Source organism: Hemicordylus capensis, chromosome 6 (assembly GCF_027244095.1).
Source record: "Hemicordylus capensis ecotype Gifberg chromosome 6, rHemCap1.1.pri, whole genome shotgun sequence".
Taxonomy (NCBI): Eukaryota; Metazoa; Chordata; class Lepidosauria; order Squamata; family Cordylidae; genus Hemicordylus; species Hemicordylus capensis.
In genome coordinates this window covers 122,748,545-122,774,520 of record NC_069662.1, presented here as the reverse complement: position 1 = coordinate 122,774,520, position 25,976 = coordinate 122,748,545, and the positions used below count along the sequence as shown (strand labels likewise).

At 44.3% G+C, this 25,976-nt stretch overlaps 1 long non-coding RNA gene across 1 annotated transcript in view; it reads left to right on the top strand.

Annotated features, from left to right (window-relative positions):
* Positions 1–1,659: 1,659 nt before the first annotated feature.
* LOC128328912 (uncharacterized) overlaps positions 1,660–25,976 on the top strand; it is a 43,486-nt gene continuing 19,169 nt past the window's right edge. Inside the window, exon 1 of the long non-coding RNA XR_008309444.1 lies at positions 1,660–1,762. This is a non-coding gene — a long non-coding RNA (uncharacterized LOC128328912). The remainder of the gene's footprint in view (positions 1,763–25,976) is intronic.

Here is a 25,976-nt window from a genome sequence, read left to right as displayed (position 1 = left end):
TATTCTAGCAGTGCTTAAGCATAATCTGCTCTCTTTCAGTCTAGGAAAATTAATAAACCTAAACACAATATGCTGTCTGGTTTTAAAGACATACTTTTTTGTAAGAAAATTGAGCAGCAGAACAAATATGACAGATTTCAATCTTCTCCATATTCTACAAATCATGTAAAACTAATCTTTAAATTAGCAGCAACACTGGTCCTATGAGCTTTCCTTCCTAGTGACAAAGTCCTACTTCTCATTTGTATTTATTTAACTTCAGCGCAAAGCCTCCTCTGAAGCTTTTAGAGCACAATGAGTTTCATATAGGAAAAAATGCTCCATAAGATAACCTGGGCACAGTAGGAGTTGAAAGTTCAATACCAGTACTAGCAATGTGACTTGTTCCCCCAAACTGAACACCAATCAAGTTCTTTAAGCACTGGTGTTAACAAGCTCTCACCAAATCACTCCTGCTCATGTGGGCTGCTAGGTATGAACTGATCAAAGTTTTTTTTTTCAGTCTACAAAGATAACCCTACACAGAGTATGTTATGATAGCCCAGCCAGGAGATCACCATGCATCACAATGACTCTTCTCTAGGAACTCACTGCTGGAGAACCAGAGTTTACACAGCTGAAGAACCAAATCAAGTTATAATTAGCAGAAGACATGAAGGTAAAGGTAAAGTGTGCCCTCGAGTCGGTGTTGACTCCTGGCGACCACAGAGCCCTGTGGTTGTCTTTGGTAGAATACAGGAGGGGTTTACCTTTGCCTCCTCCAACACAGTATAAGATGATGCCTTTCAGCATCTTCCTATATTGCTGCTGCCCGATATAGGTGTTTCCCATAGTCTGGGAAACATACCAGCGGGGATTTGAACCGGCAACCTCTGGCTTGCTATTCAAGTCATTTCCTCGCTGCGCCATTAGGTGGCTGCCACATCTTTTGGCTGAGACTCATTCAGATTTATTTTATTGATATACACATTGCGGGGTTTATTCTTGAGAATGGAATGCAATTGTATTCAATTCATTATTAACAAACAAACCCCATACAGTTCTTACTGAGGTCTGATCATGCTTTTGTTGATTTGGAAAGGTGTGTCAAAATGGCATATAAAGAATAACCAGGGACCAGAAGAAATAAAATGGCTGGATTTCAACTCATTTTGATGCCACTGGGGATCAGTAAGTAAAGAGTAAGAGTGTGTGTATTTAAGGGTGGGAGCTTGCAGAGAGGATTTTGGGGAAGTGGAATTTCTGAGCCTTCAATTGGCTTTGAAAACTATCCGCGTTGCAGGGGGCAGGGGCAGGAAGAACTTGAATAAGTTGCGAACGAATTCAAGGCAAGTCTCAAAAGTTCACACATCTCTATGACACTGAACTTTCCTATGAAATTTTTTTGAGATGAAAAGTCAGCTTTCAAGGTGCAAAATGCCCCTGGAAAGTCCCTTCCTCTATGCCTTTCAGTCTTTTTCATGCCTATTTGCTGCCCTTCTGCTGCTGTGTTGGCTTGGCACCATTGGTTATTTTTCACTAAATGATTCAGCCAGTCAAGGATCACATGGTGATCACAAGCGTATCATGGCACTATGTAGCCAAACAAATCTGGCCACATGATGATGTCACAGAGGACAAATTTGTCTTCAGTTTAAACTGGCCCTGTTAAAGGAACATCTCCATTGTCAAGGCAACTGTGCTGTCCTGGTAACTGGAATGTCATTGTGCAATTTCTTATGGAATAGTGGGGCAAGAGAGAAAGCCTGGGCCTTTTCAACAGGTATGCATTTACCCATAAATATGTTTGCGCCACTTTATGACATACCCCAAGCTCTTTACATGACATGAGTTTTTAAATTTTGTTTACCACAGTGTCAAAAATTCTAACCGCCATGTGCATGGCTGGGGTGTGGGGTGTGTGGGGGTAAGCCAAGTAGGTCTCCCCCACCCCTGTGGTGGTGGCAATGGATGAAACGGGAGTGGCTGCTGGGCCTGACTGTTTGGCCCAGGGGCCCTTGAGAACTGTGAGGCGCTCCAGTGTGCCTTCACAGTTGGAATAGAGTGTCACAAGCCCCAACGTCACAGGCTTGCAACACTCTATTCCAACTGCGCAGGTGCTCTGGAGTGCCTCACAGTTCTCAAGGGCCACTGGGCCGAACAGTCTCTGTCTGCCGCTAACACTACGGGGGTAGGGGAGGCCTGCTCGGCCCACCCCCACACCTCAGCTGCACACATAGTGGCTAGAATTATTGAAGTTTTCTGTGCCATGGGGTGGCAGTGGGGTGGGTGTGGGGGCGGGTGGCAGAAGGAGGTCCCGTGGACCTTGGAGGCCATGGACTGGGGCCCCAAGGTTCAGGGGTAAGAATGCTTCTGCCCACTCATTCCCCCATTGAACCCAACTTGGTGCAGTTATAGAATCAAGCAAGATGACAGACAAACACCGTTGTTTTGACAGAAGGCAATGAACACAAGCTGTAAATCTTTCTTACTATTGCACCCCTTCCCTACTTAGTTCCAGATGTAACCACGCTGCCAGCTTTAAGGCAGGTCTTCTGGCATTTTACTAGACCAGAAAAAGAACAACAAGCATTCTCATGAGCAAACGACTCTTCCTGCCAGGAATTGGTTTTCTAGCTCAGTGTAAGCTATTCAGGAGTCTAGGATAATTCAGTTACACTTCTTAACGTATGAGTACAAGCATACCTCTGCCCAGCTAAATTACCAATAAGGTTTTCCAGCATGAATAAAAAGAAACTCATTGCATGAACAATCCGTTATGGGTCCCCACCCGCTGTCAAAGTCTACCCCTGTTGGTCTTTCTAAGCAGTGGGTTTCCAGTATCTTTCCCAGGTTCCAAATGCTGATGTTCATTTCTGTTATGCAGTGCATAACTGCAATGATTCAGTCCAGTCCTCTACAAAATTAGGTGCACCTAACCCAATACGTTTATTGGACTGAGCTACCATCTTCCATGGCTTTGACTCAGTGGGGAGCATCCAGAGAAAATCTTGCATGAACAGAATGCTTCTGCTCACACAAGAGGGGAAAGGGCAAAATAATTCCGCAATCCCCTCTGCAACCCCTATTGGGGGTGGGATGGGTTACAGGCAGTTGCAGAGGGGAGAAGGCCTTGCCAAGAATCGCACCTTCCCTATTGTGCAAGCATAAATGTTCCACTTGCCCAGCTTTTACTTTGGATGCTGTTTTCCCTGAATTCTTAGAAGTGTTGATCTAACATTCAGGAAGTGACACTTCTTTAATTCTCTCCTAAATATTAATATGTGGACATAATGTAATCAAACTGTGCCTGAGGGGGGGGAAACTGAGATCATATTGGATAAGGTCTGATCCCAATTACATGCACTAGGTGGACAATGCAACATGGGTTGGTTGCTTGCTTGGATGCATTGAATTGACCCAATGAAACAAATGGGCTCAATGCATTGGTGGAGGATGTGACCTGTCTTCCTTCATTTACTCCCCCCCACCCCGGCAACCAGGGAATGATCTGGGGAGTGAAGCAATGCCGTAAAGTTATGTCATTTCCACAAATAGCCTCCGGACCAATCCAGACCGGGGCGGTCCAGTTCAGGTGGGGGGTACCTTTAAGGGCGGCAGGAGGGTTTACTTACCCCTCCCGCCGCTTTTCCGCTTGCCGCCGTAATCCTAAGTGTAATTGGGGCGGCAGGATACCTCCCTGCCGCCCCTTCCTCGATGTTACTGGGAAAACTCCCAGCAGTCCTTTGCGCATGCGCACGTCACAGAGGCGCACCCCCCGTATATAGGGATCTGCTTGCCATAGGGCTTTGTTATGGGGGGTAGGGGGAGACTGAGAAGTCTCTGAATATTTAATTTAAAACAGACTGAAAAATGTGCTGGCTTTAAAAACAAAAACTATTTAAGGCCTATAAGTGGCTTGTTTCATGTCAGAAAATTACAAAAACTTCTGGAACAAATATTTATTTATTTATTTATTCATTCATTCTTTCATTCATTTATAAATGCACTTATGTTCAAGTTGTTTTGCAACCCAGAAGGTCTGAGTGAGAACTGTGAAGCATGTGTTGTGCTTTTATTTTATTTTATTTTTCTTGTGTGTGAACTGCTCTCCAATAACTTGCAGGGACTTCAGGGTAAATCTGCCCAACATGTGAATGCAGCACCTCCATTCCAGAGGAGATGTGTGTTAAAGCAATTTTAAAAGCCTCGTGTGAAAAACCTCCTGGAATCAAACTTTACTGAATTTGTTCAGAATTCTGAGAAAACAAACATAGGCTCACCCTGCATGGTTGAAAGTCTCCTTTGCTAATCTGCAGCGAGGGGGCCATTTTAATAATTAGCATTGCTAGTGTGTTCTAGGCATTAAAAGTAGCACAAATATATAGTACTATATACTGTGAAGTGTGCATGTGTGTATTCAGTAAAATGTATTTCCAGGCAGCATACTTATTTTGAAATGTCAGACTTAAATCTTTGGGGGCCTGGGATGTGTGGAGGCCCTGGACTTTGAGGGGCTGGGGGCCCATTTTAAAATCTCATCTTGGCCCATTCCAACCTTGCTATGCCCCTGGCAGTCACTACACATGGGTTTCTGCACAACACCTGCACAGAAGAAACTTCCATGTAGAAAATGTGTCTCTTGTAAATTAACCCTGAATTTTCCATCCATGACTGGGATATTTGAGAGTTAGAGTCAATAATAAAAGAACAGCACACTGCTTGTGACAGGAAGGGGCAAATTACAATGATTTCTTAGTCTGGCAGGGGCTGGTTTTGGCCATGGAAGAACTTGGCTGTCTGCTCCTGTTGCAAATTCCTCTGTCTAGTGTGGCAAACTAATGTATCCTCCTACCTCTTGATGCCAAAGTAAGCACTGGTGTGGTGAATGCACATATACCCCATCATGAGCCAACAGTCATCATAAGACAAAGGCTGGCAGGAATCATTCACTGGTTTATAGGACCCCCCCCCCCCGCCGCCACCACCTTCTTCTTCCCCTATTTTGCTAGTGGCTATTTGGGCAGGTGATCCTCTAGGACAAAGTCATGTTTTTTTTAAAAGAATGAGATGAGACAGAGAAAATGACACTTGGAATCCTCGCATAACTCCTGACTGTTGTTCTAAGTCTTTTACAGAGATGGCTCATGTTTTCAGGTTTTGATCAACAACCATGTCTAGATGGTACAGTGTTCCTTTTAACAAGGATTTCCAGATATTGTTGACTACAAGTCCCATCATTCCTGTTTGGACAAGGGCACAATTTCAGTGCTTGCCCTAGGCGTTATTTTCCCTAGTTACACCTCTGTTGGGAACCCATGCTGTAAAAGGAGTGCGACCTGTCACATGTGCTAGACAGATGATATCTTAGAACAGCCTCATAACTGGCACAGAAGCATGAAGTCTGGAGACATACCATACGAATACAATGAATATTTATAAACCGTTTCCCAGCAAAAAGTTCCCAAAGCGGTTTCCATAAATATAAATAAATAAATGGCTGCCTGTTCCCAAAGGGCTCACAATCTAAAAAAGAAACATAAGGTAGACACTAGCAACAGTCATTGGAGGGATGCTGTGCTGGGGATGGATAGGGCCAGTTGCTTCCCCTCCCCCACTGCTAAATAAAGATTATCACCACTTTGAAAAGGTGCTTCTGTGCTCCGTTAGAAAGGATAAGCTTTGTGTATGTGGAAGTTTCCCAGTACCCTAAGCCTGGGAGGCACCAGCACCACATCCAAAACTACGCTAGTCAGTTCAGCCAGGGAGATGGATAGCTCTACTTCTTATTAAAGTACAGTGGGCAACATGAAGTGCAGCCTTACAGAGCTGTAAGGCTGCCCTCTACACACTCTTCTTCCAAGGAGCCCAGAGTGGTGTATCTAGTTAAGTTTCTCTTCACAACAACCCTGTAAAGTAGGTTAGGCTGAGAGAGAAGTGACTGGCCCAGAGTCACCCAGCAAGTATTGCTGAATGGGGATTTGACCTCAGGTCTCCCCGGTCCTAGTCCAGCACTCTAACCACTACACCACACTGGCTAGGGCCACTGCTGACTTCAAAGACCGCCCCAATGCTGTAGAAGCAGCATTGATGCAGGTGTCCCCATTGTCAGTGGATGGGGAAACCTGGGGGAACACAGCATTGGAATGGCCTTTGAAGTCCACGGCCGCCCAGGGCACAGCGTTACAGCTCTGCAATGCTGCACATCATTTTATGCATGCATGTATTCATTTATTTATCATATTTTTATACCACCTGATATGTACATCTCTAGATGGTGTACAACATTTAAAACAATATAAAGAGTCACAGATCAGAAGCCACGAAACACAATAAAAACAATAGCATGAAACAGTTACTAAAACAAATCATTCAAATTAATTCTAATTAAAAGCTTTCAAAATCATGGGAGTCCAGAGGTTCTTCCTGAAAACAAACAGAGACGGAGATGCTCTTATTTCAGCTGCGAGAATATTCCAAAGCTCCAAAGCAGCTGCAGAGAAATCCCGGTCCCGGGTCGCCATCAGAGGAGCTGGCGGCAACAGTACCGGACCTCTCCCAAAGATTGTAACAGGTGGCCCATTCATGACAAAGGAGGTGCTCTCTCTGTCTACTATTCCGTTTTGCATTGTAGTAGTATTGAGCTTGATTTGTAAAGGAGTTTTCTTCCAGCAGAATATAGGATTCATTTTCATTCAGCACAAGGATAAAGCATACCTTATGCAAAGAGCAGATCTTTCCAGCTTCCCAGCGATTGGCAAAACAGTGTGGTGCCAGGGATAAATTAACTGCTGTTCTTTGGCTGTGGGTTAGTCGTGATCTCCCAAGCAAACATGTCCAAAATGTGTAAACAGACTGCTGAATGTGGGGGCGGGGCGGGGGGGAGCAAACGTCACAATGCCCTCCAATAATCAGGTTAAACACGAAGAACATTTCACAGACGATGGGGAGGCAGGGGAGTGGTTGAGGAATTGCTGGATTCATTACATGGAAATGCATCTTGGCAGCACAAAATGACCCCACATCCTGTTGACATGTAATATAAGATATAGGAAAATAGAAGCGCCTGGTTTGTAGACAACAAACCTGGTTTGTAGACAACAAACCCTTGGTTTGTAGAATACAGTGTATAGCTGAACAATTTGTAATGAAAATAATGTTAGGGGGTCTGGTTAGGTTTCTGCAACACACAAGGAAAGGAAATCCAGAATTAACACTGAAATGCCATCCTTTACCTACAGTGTTGTGCTTCTGGGTTGATCTTAAACACTTGGAACCATGCATATAACCTGAAAATGCATGGACCTGCTTAGGAATAGTCATTCCTTCATAGCACACATCTTTCATTGTGTTATTCTTTCCCCTAGACTCCTGGAATTATATAATCCTTTATGCATGCCAGGTTTCTCCACATCAAACACTTGCAAATGGGCTACTATTTGCATGCTTCCTTAGAGGTTAGCAGCTTCTATTAATATTGCATTCGTATTTGATTTTTGGTTTGGTTATTCAATCTGTTTACAAGGTACAGCTATGAAGCATAGGAAAGAAACCTTCTGCAATGACTTTACAGCAATTTCTTACGCTGAGCTAATGGATACTTTAGACCAGGGATTCTCAAACTTGGGTCCTCAGGTGTTATTGGACTTCAACTCCCATAATCCCCAACCTCAGTGGCCTTTGGTTGGGGATTATGGGAGTTGAAGTCCAATAACACCTGAGGACCCAAGTTTGAGAATCACTGCTTTAGACGTAAAAAGACTGATGGGCATGGCCACAAGCTTAGGTTTGAGAGATTGTCAAATCCCCAGAGGACATGCATATGGGATCCTTTAGTGATTCCATCTCAGGGGTGTAACTATAATTGAGTGAAGGGGTTCAAAGAACCCGGGCCCCCAGCTCCTGAGGGGCCACCAGCTCCACCCCTCCTTATTTTCTTCATTAGCTCCCTTACCACCGGAGAGAGGGGTGAACATGGGCCCCCTCTCCTCTAGCTACACCCCTGTTCCACCTATCACCATAGTTGATGAATTTAGAATCAGAATATCTTATGCAGCATACAAGGCTGCCTCTCCATTTTCAACATTGGAATATTAATCTGAGATAATGTGCCTGTCTTACCCAGAGACACTGATCGAACTTTCACTGGTGATAGTAGTAAAGATTGAGATAACTTGGGTAAGGTTTTCAGTGTAAGAACTGCCAGAGGCACCAAGGGTCCCCACATCCCCATCCCTGAAAGGTAGCCCATGAGGATATTATGGTTTATGATATCAGAAGACTTTAAGAAAACGAAAATCCACAGGTTTGCCCTCCTACTATCTGTCTCCTGACTTAACTCGTCCACTTGGGTTTGAATGTTGAGGTGAATCCAATACTACTTTCAATCATGAATGATACAGCCCAGCAAAGGAGGGGAGCTGGTCTTGTGATAGCAAGCATGAATTGTCCCCTTTGCTAAGCAGGGTCCACCCTGGTTTGCATTTGAATGGGAGACTACATGTGAGCACTGTAAGACTTTCCCCTTAAGAGATGCGGCCTCTCTGGGGAGAGTACCTGCATGCTTGCATACAGAAGGTTTCAAGTTCCCTCTCTGGCATCTCTAGATAGGGCTGAGAGAGTCCCTTGCATGTAACCTTGGAGATATCACTGCTGTCTATGTTGACAATGCTGAGCTAGATGGACCAACGGTCTGATATCATAGAAGGCAGCTTTCTATGTTCCCATGTCCCAAAGGTGTATACATGCAGATTCTGCTCATCTGTTACAGTTCTGACCACAATCCTGCTGAATGTTGCTTGAGAATTCGGATTGTGCAATGCATCAGAGCAGTCGTTGGATATGAGTTGATGCAGGGTACGTTGGACCCAGAGGTGCACCTAGGTAATTTTGGAGCTTGTACCTAAAGGCCTTTTGGAGCTGCCCCCCACTCCCGTGTAGGCAGGTGGAGCAGGCCCAGTTGCACCCAGTCCCCAACCCCACAACAGAAGATCAAGTGGGAGGGCAGATGGGGCAGACCCAGTTGCACCTGGCCCTCAGCGGGGGGCCCAATAGGAGATTGGGTGGGTGGGCAGGCAGAGCAGGGCTAGCCCCACCGAGACCAGCTGCCTCTGGCCCTCAGCACCACCACCCCCAGCACACACAACACGAAATTGGGCTGGGCAGAGTGAGAGGTGCCGCAGAGCAGACAGCTTTGCATATATCAAAACTGACTGATATACCCCACATTGGTATATCAAAATGGTCTGATATACCCCACATTGAATCAGATCTTATGGGTACATCAGTCATCACACTTTTCTATTTTCTCTCTCTCTCTCTCTCTCTTTTTTTTTTTTTTTTTTTTTTGCAGCTCTGTATCTTTTTCCAGCTGTCTGGAAATGGGGGTGATCTTCCATATGTGGAAAACATGGGGGTGAGAGGAAGGATGTTCGTTGATTGACATCACTACCTGGCCAATGAAAGAATGAATTTTCAGCCTTGCAGCCACTGAAAGCATGCTGCAATTGGTTGGTCTGCAACTCCTTTCCCTTCCTATTACAGTGCCTATCACAAACTTAAAAATAATATATGAGGTTAAAATGGTGGAATACCTCAATCCTGGCACCTGTCTACCTGAACTTGGGGGGCAGGTCTTCTCAGAAGGGGCTGCCATACCATGCTTGCAAACATGCAAGCAAATTTAAAAAAAGTGGGAAGGGGGTTGTACAGCAAACTTTAAAAATTAGAAACCCCTGGACCTATTTGCCTGAAACTGAGGTGGCATCAAGCTCTAACAAGAATCTGTGAGGGGTGGGAGGACAAACACTGAAATCTTTACACAGCAGAGGTTGCATTGGTGGTAAAGAAGTTCAGCCCAAAAGAGTATCTGGAGTCATTAGGTTAAATTCAAAAAATAAATAAGGATTTATTAAGATACTAAAACATCACATACTGAGAGAGACATAGAACAACATCCCGAAACAGTCACTAGCCTTCAACAACTGAACAATTCCTGACGTTAAGTGACCAAAAGATTGTGCCGTCGAGTCAGTGTCGACTCCTGGCAACCACAGAGCCATGTAGTTTTCTTGGTAGAATACAGGAGGGGTTTAACATTGCCTTCTCCCATGCAGTATGAGATGATGCCTTTGTCATTGTCACTGAAGTGAGCATCCGCCTCCAGCAACTTCCTATATCGCTGCTGCCCAATATAGGTGACTACAGATATATATTTAACAGGCACAGTCTGGGAAGATCACCAGCGGGGATTTGAACTAAGACAAACCTATTAACATCTCATCATGCCTCCAGTGGCCAGAAGAGTTTACTGCAGTGATAAGAGCAATGCTTTAGAATTCTCACTTCTAACAGAATCTAGGCTTGTTCATTCCATTATGACTTTTTAAAAAATTAACGGAATTTCTAAGATTTCCCATTATTTTCTATGGGCAACACATGGGATCCAGTCCAGTTTGACCATCTGTATTGATTTAATTTGCTACAGATGCTGAATCTGTATCAGTGAAAACAAATGGACCCAATACATGTGGACTCAATCTGATTCTCTGTTCTATTCACAGACCTACTGACAATGTATTGTTTCCAATACACTGGAAAAACAATCCTAAACCTAGATTTTGATTTGTAAAAATGCATAATTGCAGTAAATATTTGAGGTTTCTCTTTGTAAACAGCATTACTACTGGCCTCTACTAAATGAGCAGAAACTTTAAGCTGTGCCTCTCATATTTAGCAGGGAAAGAGCAATTTGTTTCTATTCATCAAGACTTCTCCAATATCTGTTTGCTGGTGTCTTCCTTGCATCTTTTTTAATGAGCCCCTTTGCGACAGGGAATTGTCCTTTTCATGTCCTTTCATTTATTTTGCTATGTACAACACTTTAAGAATGTTTTTGTTGAAAGGGAATAAATAAATTATAATTATAAGATTGTAAATTGCTCTTCCAAGAGGTGGGGATGGGGAGGGGGAAATTATACAGGGAATTATCACTCTCTCCAGCATGCATGGTGTGTGTGTGTGTGTGTGCGCGCACACACACACACACACACACACAGACAGAGATTTTATTGCCAAGTCATCCTGCAAATCTCTAATTTGGTCACTGAAAGTTTTTTTTTTCTTCCCTGAGTGATCAAAGCTTTAATCAAAATTAAATAGCTTATGTCAAATTGGATTGAAAAGCAATCCAAATTCCAAAAGAAAACAAACTCCAGAAACTAAGTATACACTGCAGTAGCTCTAGAAGTTTTCAGGTTGAATGAATTCATAGCAGTCCAGTGGATGTATTGAATCTGACACTGCTGTGTTGAACATGTAAACTTACTAATGGGAAATAATGGAATTTAACATAATGGTTCTGATCGTCTTCTCATCTCTCACTGTATAAATCAGCAGTCACAATTCCATCTCACCAGTTTCGTGGCAGAGTAGCCCCAAAGGAAGACCAACTATTTTACCCTCCAGCTTGTCAGTCTGTATGATCCACTTGTAAAGGAAAGGAAAACATTACATTATTTATTTGTCAAATTTGACAAATAAATAAATACACATGCGCAGAGGGCCGAAATGGGCCCGACCTGCCATTTGGGTGGTAGGCAGGCCTATGGAAGAAACTCTCGCCACCACCACCTCCTCCCCGCTCACTGTTGCGAGCACTGGAGCACCACACCCAGCACCCTGTCTATGCTACCGCTGCACAGTGGTGGTCTAAAAAAAATTTTTTTTAAGCAGGAGAAGATGGGGACTAGGAGAGACTGGCCTTGGGGGCCCTTTGGAGGCCCCTCAGACCCTGTGGGCCAGGGGACATTTGTCCCCCCCACCCTTGTCCAATGGACCCTACACCTATGATTACACCTCTGTGGTTATATTCAGTAATTTCAAATATGTCTTCATGAGAGCGATCTGAAAAATTATGAGTAAACATTGCCAGGAAATATTTGAATATTAGGTGACATATATAATGTCACACAACTAACTAACTAACTAACTATATATAGCACTTACATTTATATACCACTCTATAGCTGGAAGCTCTCTAAGCGGTTTACAATGATTTAGCATATTGCCCCCCAACATTCTGGGTACTCATTTTACCGACCTCGGAAGGATGGAAGGCTGAGTCAACCTTGAGCCCCTTGGTCAGGATCGAACTTGCAACCTTCTGGTTACAGGGCGGCAGTTTTTTTTACCACTGCGCCACCAGGGGCGCATATATCCCCACTGATCTAGTGCAAGGGCTAATATCCTTACTAACAAAACACTGGTGCTTCTGAAAAGTTCAACTAACTCAGATCCAATGCTGGCTCAGCAGTGGGGCAAATTTTGACACTCTCCTCTTCCCCTGGAAGTATTCTGTGCCACTTGAAAATATGTCCCTGAGGGTTGTGCTGCCTTCAGGAACATATTTTTGCATGACACAGAGGACTTCTGAGGGAAAGGAAGGTAACTGAAATTCACACACAAACACACTAGCACTGGTATTGCATTAATAGAACCCTTCAGGTGCTACTAGTGCTTCTTCTGTTGCACCAGTGCTTCATTAGTTAGGATGTCAGCCAGATGTGACAAACAGGAAGAAAACCATCAGCTGTATTGTAGTTAACAGCTACAAACTGCTAACTGGGCGAAGAGGCACCTTTTACCGTGGTGATTCTCTTTATTTAGCAGGGGGAGAGTAACTGGCCCTATCCACCCCCAGCACAGTACTTCCAGTGACTGTTGATGGTGTGTGTCTTATGTTTCTTTTTAGAATGTGAGCCCTTTGGGGACAGGGAGCCATCTTATTTGTTTGTTATCTTTCTTTGTAAACCGCCCTGAGCCATTTTTGGAAGGGCGGTATAGAAATCGAAATAATAATAATAATAATAATAATAATAATACAAAGGTCACAGGCAGTGGTCCCTGTAATTTTTTTCATCTCTGTACTGAATGAGGCTGTATCAAGGCAGTGTGTGCACATGTGCATTCAGAATGGGGCCTTCCTGATTCAACCTGAGCAGATCTAAAATTAACTGAGTGGACAAAAAAAAACTTGTGAGTGCACGCATGTGCGCATGCCTTAGAGGGAACAGTGGTCACAGGCTGAAGTAAAGAAAGAGTTCAGCATAATATTTGGGGTTATACTAACACAACTAAGGAGATCCAGTGTTGTGTGAGTCCTCTGACTGCATGGCCATAACTAGAGAATCACAGTACTAGAAAACTGCATTCTGCTGGTCTTATCAATACTCTTTTGGTTTGTCTAAAAATCCTTACAGTGATTCAGCTCTTTAGGCACCTCAAAATTTCTCTCAAATTTCATTTTGGACAAAATCCGTAACAACCCAAAGATGTAATGTGTGGGCCTGCCCTTGAACAGCATCCAAAAACTTCAATGGGTACAAAATGCTCCAGCAAGGTTGTTGACAAGGATTTGGCCTTTTGATCATATTACACCAACAGTATATGAGCTGCACTAGCTTTCAAGTTTTCTGGGCCCAATTCAAGGAGCTGGTTCTTCCCTTGAAGCCCCAAATTGTTTTACGATCTGAATATTAGACTCTGAATCACCTGCCATGGTTCATGGACCTGCCCACACACAGTGATCAATGGAGAGGTCCTCCATCTAGTGAGATGTGAAAGATGGGGATGTATTAATGGGCTTTATTGATAGCAGGTCCCAGATGGTGAAGCTTTTTAACTAATGAGATGCAGCTTGCCACTTCTTTAAGTATATTCAGACAGCTGGTGGAAGCATAACAGACATGACATGATGTTACATAAATTGCACCTCCATTAATTGTGAATGGAGCAGACCTGTGAACATCAAAATGTGGCACACAAGTCAAGCTAAACGTTCCCATATCTTATTTCTGCATAACCCATTGTCCAAACCCTATATGCACAGAGAAACATTTTGTTCACACAACAGAGGAAGGGTGATTTTCACGGATCCCTCCTTCCCTCAGCAAGTACTTGTCCCTCCCAAAAGTAAGTCCCTATGGATCCCACAACTGTCAGGGACATTTTTTCAAAAGGCACAAGCAGATGCAGAGGGAGGGAGGTATTGGTGAACATCATCACTCCTCTGTTGCATGAACAAAATATTATTCCATGCATGTGATGTTGGTAGGCCAATATATACCTTATAAATATGGTCACTATATAAAGATGCATGTATAGAGTTCCCAGCATATCAGTGCACCTAAATAAAAATGAAATGCTTAGTACTCCTTCCCTTGCGCTATCAGTGAGTCATTAAGGCTACAATCCTATATGCCCAAGGAGCAAGTCCCATTAAAAACACTGGGCAACATCCAGCTTAAACTAAACACGACTAAGTTTACCGTTGCTAACCAAGCAAAGAGGTACCTTTTAAAAGTGGTGATTCCCTTATATTTAGCAGGGGGAGAGCAACTGGCCCTACCCAACCCCAGCACAGCATCCCTCCAGTGTCTGTTGCTGGTGTCTACCTTAAGTTTCTTTGTAAATTGTGAGCCCTTTGGGGTCAGGGGACCATCTTATTTATGTATTTTTTTCCTATGTAAACTGCTTTGAGAACTTTGGTTGGAAAATGGTATATAAATATTTGTTGTAGTAGTAGTAAGCCCCATTGAAATGAATGAAACTTAAGTTGCTTACAACTAGGAACATAGAAAGCTGCCTCATACCAAGTCAGACTATCGATCCACCTAGCCCTACATGGGTCCATCTGACTGACAGTGGCTGTCCAGAATTTCTGGCAAGAGTCTTTTCCAGCCAGTGTTCCCGCTAACAGGGATTCCCAGATGTTGTTGACTACAACTCCCATAATCTCCAGCTGAAGCCCATTACATCTAGGATGCTGGTAGCTATAGTGAGCAACATCTGGGAATCCCTGTTAGAGGGAACAACACTGACTGGAAGAGACTCTTGCCAGAAATTCTGGATAGCCACTGTCAGTCAGATTGACTGACATTCAGAGGGAACTACCTGGAGATGCCAAGGAATGAATCTGGGACCTTCTGCATGCAGATGCTCTTCTACTGATCTATGGCCCCATCCCCTAAGGGGCATATCTTACAATGCACACATGTAGTCTCCCATCCAAATAAAAATAAAGAACCCTTCTTAGCAAAGGGGACAATTCATGCTTGCTACTACTTGACACCAACATGACGGCACACTTTCCTTTACTCCAAGACTAGTTCTTCTCCCAACTTACTTGTCTCATAGATTTCAATGGATTTCAATTAGTCATGGATGTTGATTACTAAGGAGAATGTATTTCTTAGAAAGTTACATGGGATCAGGTTGCAGCTGCACTTTTCATAGAGGAAAACATGGCGAATGTGGATTAATGCTCAAGGATGGCATCCCATGAAATATAGAAGAGGTTTGGCAGCAGTGGCAGGATACGAAGTCAATAACAGTTAGGGATGTGCTCGAAACGCAGTTCAAATGCCAAATTGCAGCACATCCCCTGTCCCTTTAACACTGAGGAGAGCAGGTCCATGCCTGCTCCTTTGCTGCTTGCCACCACTTCCTTAATCATGGTGCTCCCCCCCCCCCGGCTATCTCGGCACACCAGTGTCACTCTCCCCGGGGTGCACCCCTGCGATGCCGGCATGCACATCTCAGAGGCTGTGTGTGTGCTGGCGTTGCATGGGGGGCAGCACGGGGAGAGTGACACTGGGTGGGGGAGCACCATGATTAAGGAAGTGGCGGTGAGCAGCAGAGAAGCAAGTATGGACCTGCTTTCCTCCATGTTAAAGGGGCGGGGGATGTGCTGTGATTCGGCTTCGAATCGCATTTCGAGCAAATCCCGAATTCCAGTACTTTCAATGAACCACAATCAATTCACTGAACAGAGTTTATTCTGCTTTAGCCTATCATGATCATAGTGATTTAAGTGGGAACAAACACCGTTTGAAGCAACAGTTCTGATGTTTGTAGCCTAATATAGCAGCTATGAAACTAACACAAAATTGCTGAACTCTTAGACCTGGCAAACAAGCATTCATTCCAAGTATTGCATAATTCAATTATGAGCTTTGTTTAATGATTCAGTGCAAGCTTTAGATCATTTTTCCAACCAGCTCTTTAACAAAATAATCGCCATTCTCTTTTTAACAGGATTAAGAGATATGGAGTCATTTACTTAAATTACAGGAGAATTAGTTGAACTAATCATTTGAAGAGATTCAGTATAGAATAGGTGGAAGTAATTTGAATGCCAAGACTAATTTCCTTACTGTTGCAAAACAATGTGTTCTTCTGATATTAATTACCATGCACTAGAAGAGGGTCAAGATTAGAGTTGCCAAGCCATTCTTTTAGATTAAGTTTCTAGAGACTGTAAAATTAAATGTTTAAAAGCAACTTTCAGATTTACAAGAATCTCAACAATACCCTTAATCTCAATCAATATGTAAAATAATTGCTTGTTTTTCTTCTTACCAGATCATTACTACTTATTTGTCATTGTCTTGGTACCATTTTGTGGCTATTTGCAGACTATTTCATCTGCCATCACTATTGCTATTATATGCCATTTTTAATAACAAAGTTATTAAAGTTGGAATGAAACTTCATTCCAAATGAGTTTAGAATCTGCATGGCAGCTTTGTTGCATGAATACCAGTCAGGCCTTATGTTTATTAATTATATTTATTTAACACATTTCTATACCACCCCACACGCAGGTTCCTGGGTGGTTCACCTAGAGAGCCGTGTTTGGGATATTTTATGTTCTATTACTCATGGACATGACAGTAGGTGTAGCACACTGATTAGAATCTTGAAGTCCCCTTTACACTGATGTGACAGATGTATTTTTAACAGGTCCACTATATATTACACAATGTACACGATGAGATTTGTGTGCCACATACGAATACAATGCAGTTCTCAACAGCACACTGATCAAGACTTTTCTCAGCTGTGAATGTACTGGATGATTCTAAGTATGTCTACTACATTAATTTAAACTAGAATAAAACAGCGTAATTGTTTGATTCTTATCACAGTGATGTGGAGAAATCATTAAGACAATGATCAACACACTGTTGTAAGAATCAAACAATAAAGCTGGACCTAAGCATTTGGAGAACAAAAGGCCACATCACAATTCAAAACAATAAACTAAAAAGGACAGAAAGAAATCCGGTTGACCAGAGGATTCCAGGGGGTAGGTCAGTTCTCATTTTATTCAAGCCACTTCTGTTTTGAGCCTTGTAATCCAATTGTGTACATTAATAAATAGCTATCGAGAGAAAGTGGATTGTAAGTGCTCTTTTTATTTAATTTCCAGTTAGTGGATATTGTTAAGTGAGCCAGATGGTCGTAAGGAAGCTAAACACTCAGAAGGATTTTAAAAGCAGGGACCATTATAACAGCAATTTAAAAATAAAATAAAATAAATGTTTCAAAATGTGTTTTTTTTAAATGTCGCTGGCTTTAAGGAAGAAAATATATCTCCACGTAATAGTAGAGATAGCCAGATCTTCTTATCAGTGGTTTATTAACAAAGTTTCCCCTCTAAACAAACATGACATGCAGAAGCTTTCTGTGTGTTGTCCTTAAGAGCAGGGAGAACACAGTCAATGTTCAGTTTCTCTCATGGGAAAGATGACTGTAAAATTAACCCCAGTAGGACAAGTTCCCAACATGGGGTGGTTCTCACCCTGTTAGTGCTGTAAAGCGCATCATGTTCCCAGATAAAAATTACTAGCATCAACATGCTTCCAGTTAAACTGACTCGTAAGCATGTTGGGTTTTTGGGCTGCCAGCCAATCATTTGTTTGACAGACAGATTGCTGGTAAGGGCTCAGGAAGCTTGACTGATGTTTCCTCAGTGGGAATGGTTGGGAGATTCCTGGTGATCTCTCTAGGAGGCTATTCACATGATTGCAGAAAATGGGGCTAGCCTCTGCTAGCCTGATTTTCTGCAACCGTGAGAACCACCGGGCTCAGCTGCGAGCCCGGTGGTTCTTGAGCAGGTAACCTGCTCAAGTAGCCCGCCCCTAAAACTGGCTTTGCAGAGCGAGCACTCTGCAAACCTGGTTTTTTTATTGTGAGTAGCCACGGTGTGGCTCCACACCACAGCTACTCATGAGGAGACCCCTAGAGGGGAGGCTCCAGCTCCAGGGGTATTGCCAGCATGCCCTGTGCACTCACGCAGGGCATGCTGGAGCTTCCAGGGGCCAATCGGCCCTAACTCCCCTCAGCCCCCACTGGCTCCGTCATCGAGCCAGCAATCATGTAGGCATCTGATCTGGCCGCCCAGGGCTCCCACCCTACTCATATGCGGGGAGAACAGGCTTAGCCCGCTCTCCCCGCTCAGCTCCCCAAACCGGGTCTCACTGATCATGAGACCCGCCTCTAAGTGTTTTGAACAGGAAAGCTATCAGAGTTTGGAAAGTGACACACACCCCACTGTATCCCAGCTAGGTGGGAACTAATGTGGAACACAAGAAACTGCCTTATACTAAGACAGAATATTGGTCCATCTAATTCAGTATTGTCTACACTAACTGGCACTTGGCGGGTCAGGGGCAAACACAGAGAAACGTTGCTCCAGAAGTGGAATATTCGGCAGCAACTGCACCTAAGAAGGGCCGCTCTCTCTTCTTGTGACATTTCTATACTGCCTTTCGGTAAGACAATCTCAATCTCAAAGACCATCTCAATAAATGTAAAATAATTTATTGCATTATAAATTACAATATAATTACAAATCAATCAGACCGTCAAAACAATACAAATATTAAATTTAAATATTAGAAAATACAAATCAATTTAAAACTTAAATATGTACACCATAAAAACAAATAAAACACCACACATGGAGCAGCACAACCAGAAAATAGTGCTCCTACCTAAAAGTCTGGGGGGGAAGCCAAGTTTTTACTCGCCTTCTAAAAACTGCTTACTGGAAGAGCATTCCAAAGCCTAAGGGCAATGACCAAACCATGAAATAAATTCTGAGGCAAAAGGTTCTGCAGTTCACTTGGACTTTGGACCAGAGCTTCCTTGGATTTGTGGGGTACCCCTGGTTTACCAAGCAGCAAGTTTTCCATTTTGAACATATGAAGCTGCCTTCTACTGAGCTAGACCATTAGCTGATCTTGCTCAGCACTGTCTACACTCACTGGCAGAGGCTTTGAGACAGAGATCTTTCCCAGCCCCACCCTGATGCCGGGAATTGGACCTGGGAACTGCTACATGCCGAGCAGGTGCCCTGCCACTGAGCAGTGGACCTAAAAAGTGGTTCCTTATATTTTCTTTTTCAATAAAGATAATTCAGGGGTGACTGGGGTAGAGCAGGGGGGATGGGAAACAAGCTGCAAGTGTGTCTTATTTGCACTCCTCTCACCTGCCTCCTGACTTGCCCTTTCACCCCAGTCATGCGGGCTGCACATTTGCCTAGCCCGGGAACCAAGCGAATTGGTGCCTAGCATCTGTGTGGACTAGACAGGACAAATACAAACTGAGGCACAGGTACATCGGAGCAGTGAAGACTGATTACTAAGACAAACTATCATGGACAAAAAGAGGCTGTCAGAGGGACATTACTGTGGCAACGACTAGAAAATTGGAGAACTGATGAAACGTCCATCAACCAGCCAGGGACCAGCAGGTGTGTGCATAACTTCAAAATGATGTTTCTGAACTACAACTCCCATCCCCCCCCCCCAGCTACAATTTATGGTTTCAGGGGATGATGGGAGTTGCAGCTCAGCAACATCTGGAGTACTACAGGTGGGAAAGCCTGGCACAGACAATACTGTGCTAGGTGGCGCTATAGTCTGATTCTGGATTAAGGTGGCTTTATATGGTCACAAATGTGCATCTATTAAATTACTGCTAGAAAGGCTCTAAACTGACATGTGGGAGGAAGGAGAAACCCTTCATATGTTGGTTTTTAAAAGCAGGGGACCACACACACACACACACACACACACACACCCCGGCTTTGTTTCCTTGGAATAAACAGTGAAATACCAACTTTTATTGGAGCCAACTAGAGCTCAAGATGTAGAATGAAAACTTAAAATATTGCATGGCACTCTTTTTCAAGTTGGATGTTCAAGAACACGCTGTTGAGGGCCAGAATACTCATACGGGCTGCCCATTGATTTTCTTCACATGACCCCACCAATTTATAGAATGATGTGCCCAAACCCTGGTCAATATGGTAGCATGCAGAGACAGCCTGCAGTGTGGCAAATAGCGGTTAATCCTAGTGTGGCAAAACATCTTCCTGTATAAAATGTGCTTTCTCTTCCTGAGCACTGTTCTCCTGCTAATGGATAAAAGCTCTATTTTGTTTCCACTGAGAGGATTCTTTCTGATTTCAGTCTTACTTGTAAACATGATCTCGTCAGTGTATTCCCATGTTAAGAACCATTACATTTTTCTTTCTGTAAAAGAGTGCCGTTGGCTAAAGGAAGTTTTAAAATCTTTACTAGTGGCAAAAATAGTTTTTGCTTATACAGCTGCTGTATATCTAGATTAAGGATAAGTATTTTCCAACTTATCTCAGTGAAGTACTGTTGTACTTAGAAGAAAGTATCAGGAGTAGCGCTTGGCAGGACGTATGCTAGCCAGACATGAAGATAATGAGAAAACTAATCAAATCTTATTGGCTTGTCCTCAGCAACATTGTATATGCAAGCTGATTTCTGGCCAACATTTTTTCATCTGTGTGTCATTTATGCTACGGGCTCATATGCACAAGAAAACACAGATGGGAACTGACAGGCTGTATGCCTTAGAAAAATACATTGTAAAACTGTTCAGTCATTTTAAGGTTTTATGTACTCGCCCATTAAATGGATGGAAAATTAGAAGCTGGATTCTCATAGGTTCTTTCAACATGATGTTCTCAGGCAGCTCATAAATGCAAGCTATGAGAAACTTTGATGTCCCAGAGTGGTTGGGTTTTCTCTCTCTCCTTTTCCAGCACAGTGCTTTTAAATTCTCTTTTAGGTAGAAAAAGGTTATAGCCACTGCAAGCAAATAAGGGGCCATGGTGTCAAGTGAATGCTCCAGTACTTTATCCTTATGACTTCCACTGCCTTAGAGTGACACTCACTGGTAGGAGATGGGACTAGAAACAAAACTACAGTGTCCCTTCTGAATACACTCCACATTAGAAACCTAAAGTGGCTTTTATCATCAGGTGATGACTGAGTTTGATTTATAGCTGACACTCCTCTGCCAGTTGTTTTAGTTGTGTTTAATTTGATTTTTTTTAAATTTTGATTTTTCCCCCCTGACTTACATCATGATTAGGAGACGTGGGGGTGGGGGTGTCTTAAATAATAGAGTTTGTTTATCTGATGATTTTATTAGATTTCTGGTGATTTTAACTGTAGTTTGGTGAAGTGGGACATAAGTTTTTAATCTAGTGACTTGTCATGTCATTAATTATCCCAAAGACTTCTGAAAGTTGTAACTTCACACGGATGTAGATCCTACCTGGAAACGTTAAACGCACTAGCTATATATATTCTCTTTTTTTGAGGAAGATTATTTATCATTATTATTATTATTAAATTTATATCCTGCTCTTCTCCAAGGAGCCCAGAGCAGTGTACTACATACTTAAGTTTCTCTTTCACAACAACCCTGTGAAGTAGGCTAGGCTGAGAAAGAAGTGACTGGCCCAGAGTCACCCAGCTAGTATCCTGGCTGAATGGGGATTTGAACTCGGGTCTCCCCAGTCCTAGTCCAGCACTCTAACCACTACGCCATGCTGGTTTCTACATTTACAGACCTCCAAGCTAACTTTAGTTTAGATCCAGAAAATGTGTCAAAAACAGAAGAATGGATAGAAATTTGCAAGAAGCTCAGTAATGTCTAAGAAACTGTAAAAGGGAAGCCAGAAAGATATGATATGCACAGTCTCCAAAGTCTGTACAATCCAAAGTGCAAGTGAAACAAACAGGAAGAAGTTGAAATCCTAACATGGGAAGGCAAATGTTTGCCTTTGAAAGCTGATGGCTTATGTTGCGGATTGAAACTTGATGACTCATGTTTGGAATACAAAACTTGAAGGGTATATCTCAGCCAGTGGCAGCCAGTGAGAGTGGCACCGGGCATGGGGGCAGCAAGAGGTACTTTTAAAAGTAATTACTGGCAATACCACCGGCACCTGGAAGCCACAGGGAGCAGTAGAACCCCACACGGCATCCCGCATGGTGGCTGCCCTGCCGATGGCACTCACCTGGCCTCTGCGCATGCACAGCAGCCATTTGCGTGCTCAGCAACACCATGCTGACCATGAAAATGGCTGCTGTGCATGCGCAGAGGCCAGGTGAAGGCTGATCCATTTTCTGGATCTAAACCAAAGTTAGCCTGGAGGTCTTTAAATGTATTTTTCTCAAAAAAGCGTACATATAGCTAGTGCATTTAAGATTTCCAGTTAGGATCTACATCCATGTGAAATTATAACTTTCAGAAGTCGTTGGGATAAGCTATGACAGGTAACTGCCATGCCCCACTTCACCAAACTCAAGTTAACCCTCCCCCCCCAATATTATAAAATTATCAGATACACAAACTTTATTATTTAAAGCATCCAGCTGTAGTTGGACTACAACTCCCATCATCCCAGTCACAATGGCCTACGATGACAGCAGGAGTGAAAGCGCTCACTCTGGCAGTCTGGTCGTCCCTCGGCACATATGCAGGTTGATATTTGCCCAGTACATCAGCTTGCTAAAGATCACTGAAAGTGGGGGCTCCCCACACCGACGATTCCCCACACTGGCCAATATACGTATACCACAAAGCCGGACCCAGCCTGGGGATTTTGAATGTATTCTAGGAGCCATCTCCAGTCCTGCCAAACTGAGCGCATGGGGAAATCGGCAGGCACATGGAATAGCCTGGACTCTGAGAGTAGGATTTGAGTGTAGAGGGTAAGGCGAGAAGTAGGAGTTCTGTTCTTATACTGGGGGGGGGCCAGATCAGCAGGGGGCCCCCCAGAGATGGATGGCCTAACTCATGAGGATGCAGTCCGATGGAGACCTGAAGCTCATGGAGCCTCTGGTCCTCCCCAGTGGACCTGCCCTCTCATGAAATGGCTAATCTATGGCCAGAAAGCCGACACGGAGGCAGGAGTGTCTTGAGGGTTTCTGAACTGCTTTGACCAGGTCTGCCATTACAAGAGCATCCTTTGTCACAGTGGACCAGACAACAGGATCCTTTGCCCGCCCTCATGTACATATTCCTCCTAGGATGTCATCATGACCGCTTCCCAGAGTAACAGAAAAATAGTGCCCCTCTCCACCCACCCACCTCGTTACCAGTAATTGTGCTTAGGGGTGTGCACAAAACTGGCTTGGCCTGAACTAGATTTTAACCAGGGTGGGTAGGTTTGGTTTTGCTCAAATCCGCCCCCCCCCCCACCCGTTCATGTTGAATTCAAACCCAGTTAGAACCGGTTCTAAAAGGTTCTACATAGGGTATAATGGGGTCTCGAACTGGCCCATTACTCCCTATGTAGAGCACCTAGGGGCACAAAACCAGGGTGGGTGGTAGGCACCCAAGGGTGCCAACCCATCACTGAACCCCAAAGTATTTGGACACCTGCGATTTTTAATGAATTTTTGAAGATTTTTTCCAATTTTTGCATTTCTCCCATAGAGACTAATGGGGATTTGAGGCAGCCCCATTCCCCCCTTTGGGGGGGGGTGCCAGGGCACCCCAAAGTAGGTCTGGGGGCATGGTGGGTTGTACCACAACTCCCCCCAGAAAGCCCGAAGATTCACAAATACATATATACAAATCCATCTATACAGCAGCTATACAGTAATATTTACACCAACAACAACTATCTATCAACACAAACCAGACCAAAAACACTATCTACAGAAAGGAAAGGAAAAACCTCTACTACTGACAACATCCACCGCCCACCCACACACACGCACACATATTCACACACAACACTTCTATCTACAAAAGCACATATTTACACACACTGAAATATTTACAGATATACGTTCTGGCAGTCCTGCTGCCCTCTCCCCGCAAGTCAACTATGTACAACAACAAGCAACACAACACACATCAAAATATTTACACGTCATCTACACAGTGCCACACTGGCACAAACCACCTAGTGCGCATGTGTTTGTGCCCATGGCCCCCTGAGTGCTGTGGTCAGGTGGAACCAGGGGCTAGTTCAGCATCGGGTTACACCAGTGGGGGTGTGTATCCAGTTGCCAAGTCACAGCAGTAGCGGTCACGCTGTGACTTGGCACGGCTGAAGGAGGAAGAGGGGAGGGATGAGAGGAAGCTGCTGTTGGGCAGGTGAATGGCACCATGGGTCAAATGTGTTCGACATCAAACCTGTTCGGTTCAACCATTCAGGATTGAACAAAAACATCCCCAGTTCGGTCCGACCCCGAACCGAGCACCACCCCACAAATTCAGATGGTTTGTGGGTTATTTTTTAATTACAATTTTTTTTAACTTACCACCCTTTGGGGGAGTTGTTGGAGGCAGTGGGGATAGTGTCTGCAGAGGTTCCCCCTCCCCCGTCAGCTCTTCAGCCAGTTCAGGCCTTCCCCCTCCGGTGCGGCAGCCATTTTGGAGGCCACCACACTTGTGCAATTGGCCTCTGTGTGGCAGAGGCCAATTGCAGGCGTGGTGGCCTCAAAAATGGCCACCGTGCCAGAAGGGAAAGGCCCGAACTGGCCAAACAGCTGGTGGTGGAAATAAGGGAGGCCGGTGGGGGGAGGGGGAACCTCTGCGGATTCCGCCCCCCGCCGCCACTTCCAACAACTCCCCCAAAGGGGGTAAGTTTAAAAAAATTATATATTTAAACAATAATTGTTTGCGAACCCCCCCGGACCAAACTGAATTGGGGAGGGGTTTGAGGGGGTGCTGGACTGAACTGGCCCAGTCTGGTCTGGGTCCAGTCCAGACTCCAACTGGACCAGGAGGTTCCTTGCACACCCCTAACGCTCACCACACCAGCAGCACCAGCAACAGCAGGCCAGAAGGAAGCCAAGTGGCAACTGCAGTCAGAGTGATTTTCCTAGGCCAGAGGCTTGGATTTAAATAGGATTTGAAACTCCCCCCTTTGGGAGACCCCACCTTTGCCCCCCCCCCCGGTCAATAGGGTGCCAGTTCTCAAGGACTGACACAGTGCAGAGCCTACCAGAGAGCCAGATTCATCTGGCCAATTAGAGAAGCAAGAGCTCAGTCAATGAAATCAAGTAACACAAGTCACACAAAATGGAGAACAACTGTCAAGCCCTCACCCATGGAGAGTGAAGAGGAGGGGGAAGTTGACAACCCTCCAGCAGAGGAAGAGGCACCCGAAAGGGAGAGCTCGATGGTTGGGCTGCAGGAGCCAGCTGAGACAGACTAAGATGAATCTTCAGCTCCAGGGGGGCTGTCGGAAGCAGAAGAGATAGGGGGTGAAAAATCAGACCCTGAGCTGGAAGAGGAACAACCAGTTACCCCTCAAGAGCGAAGGCTTGCCAAATGCCGGCAGCAGCTGCAGCCACTGAACCAAAGTTAGCATCTTTTTAACAGAAGAGATAAATGCTGAATCTCCGACAGCTGACTGGGGGAGGAGAGCAATTAGCCAAGCACCATAAATTAGCCAGCAAACAACGTCCAAGCTGCTGAAAAGCAGTGTGTTGCTTGGGCTTGTTGCAGACCAGGCTTTGGCTGCTTGGATTTCACAACTCCTTGGGACCCTGACTCTGACTACTTGAGACCTGGTTCCTGAACCAGACATCAGGCTGCTTCACCCTGCCTTGAGACATCCCTGGTGATGTCGTGCACTTTGGGCTCAGGACTCTTCGAATCTGGTAAGCTACCTAGGTGCGCGGAAGACAGGGTGAACTCGATACTCAAAGTGCTCACGATGCAGGAGGATCTCTGAGCTACCAGCTTCTCTAACGGTGACCTTGGACCAAACTTCGGACAGATGAGCTCATGATAACATCTAAAATGGCCTCTAGAACCTTCGAACTACCTCAAACAGGCTCGAACCGAATCTGGCTCGA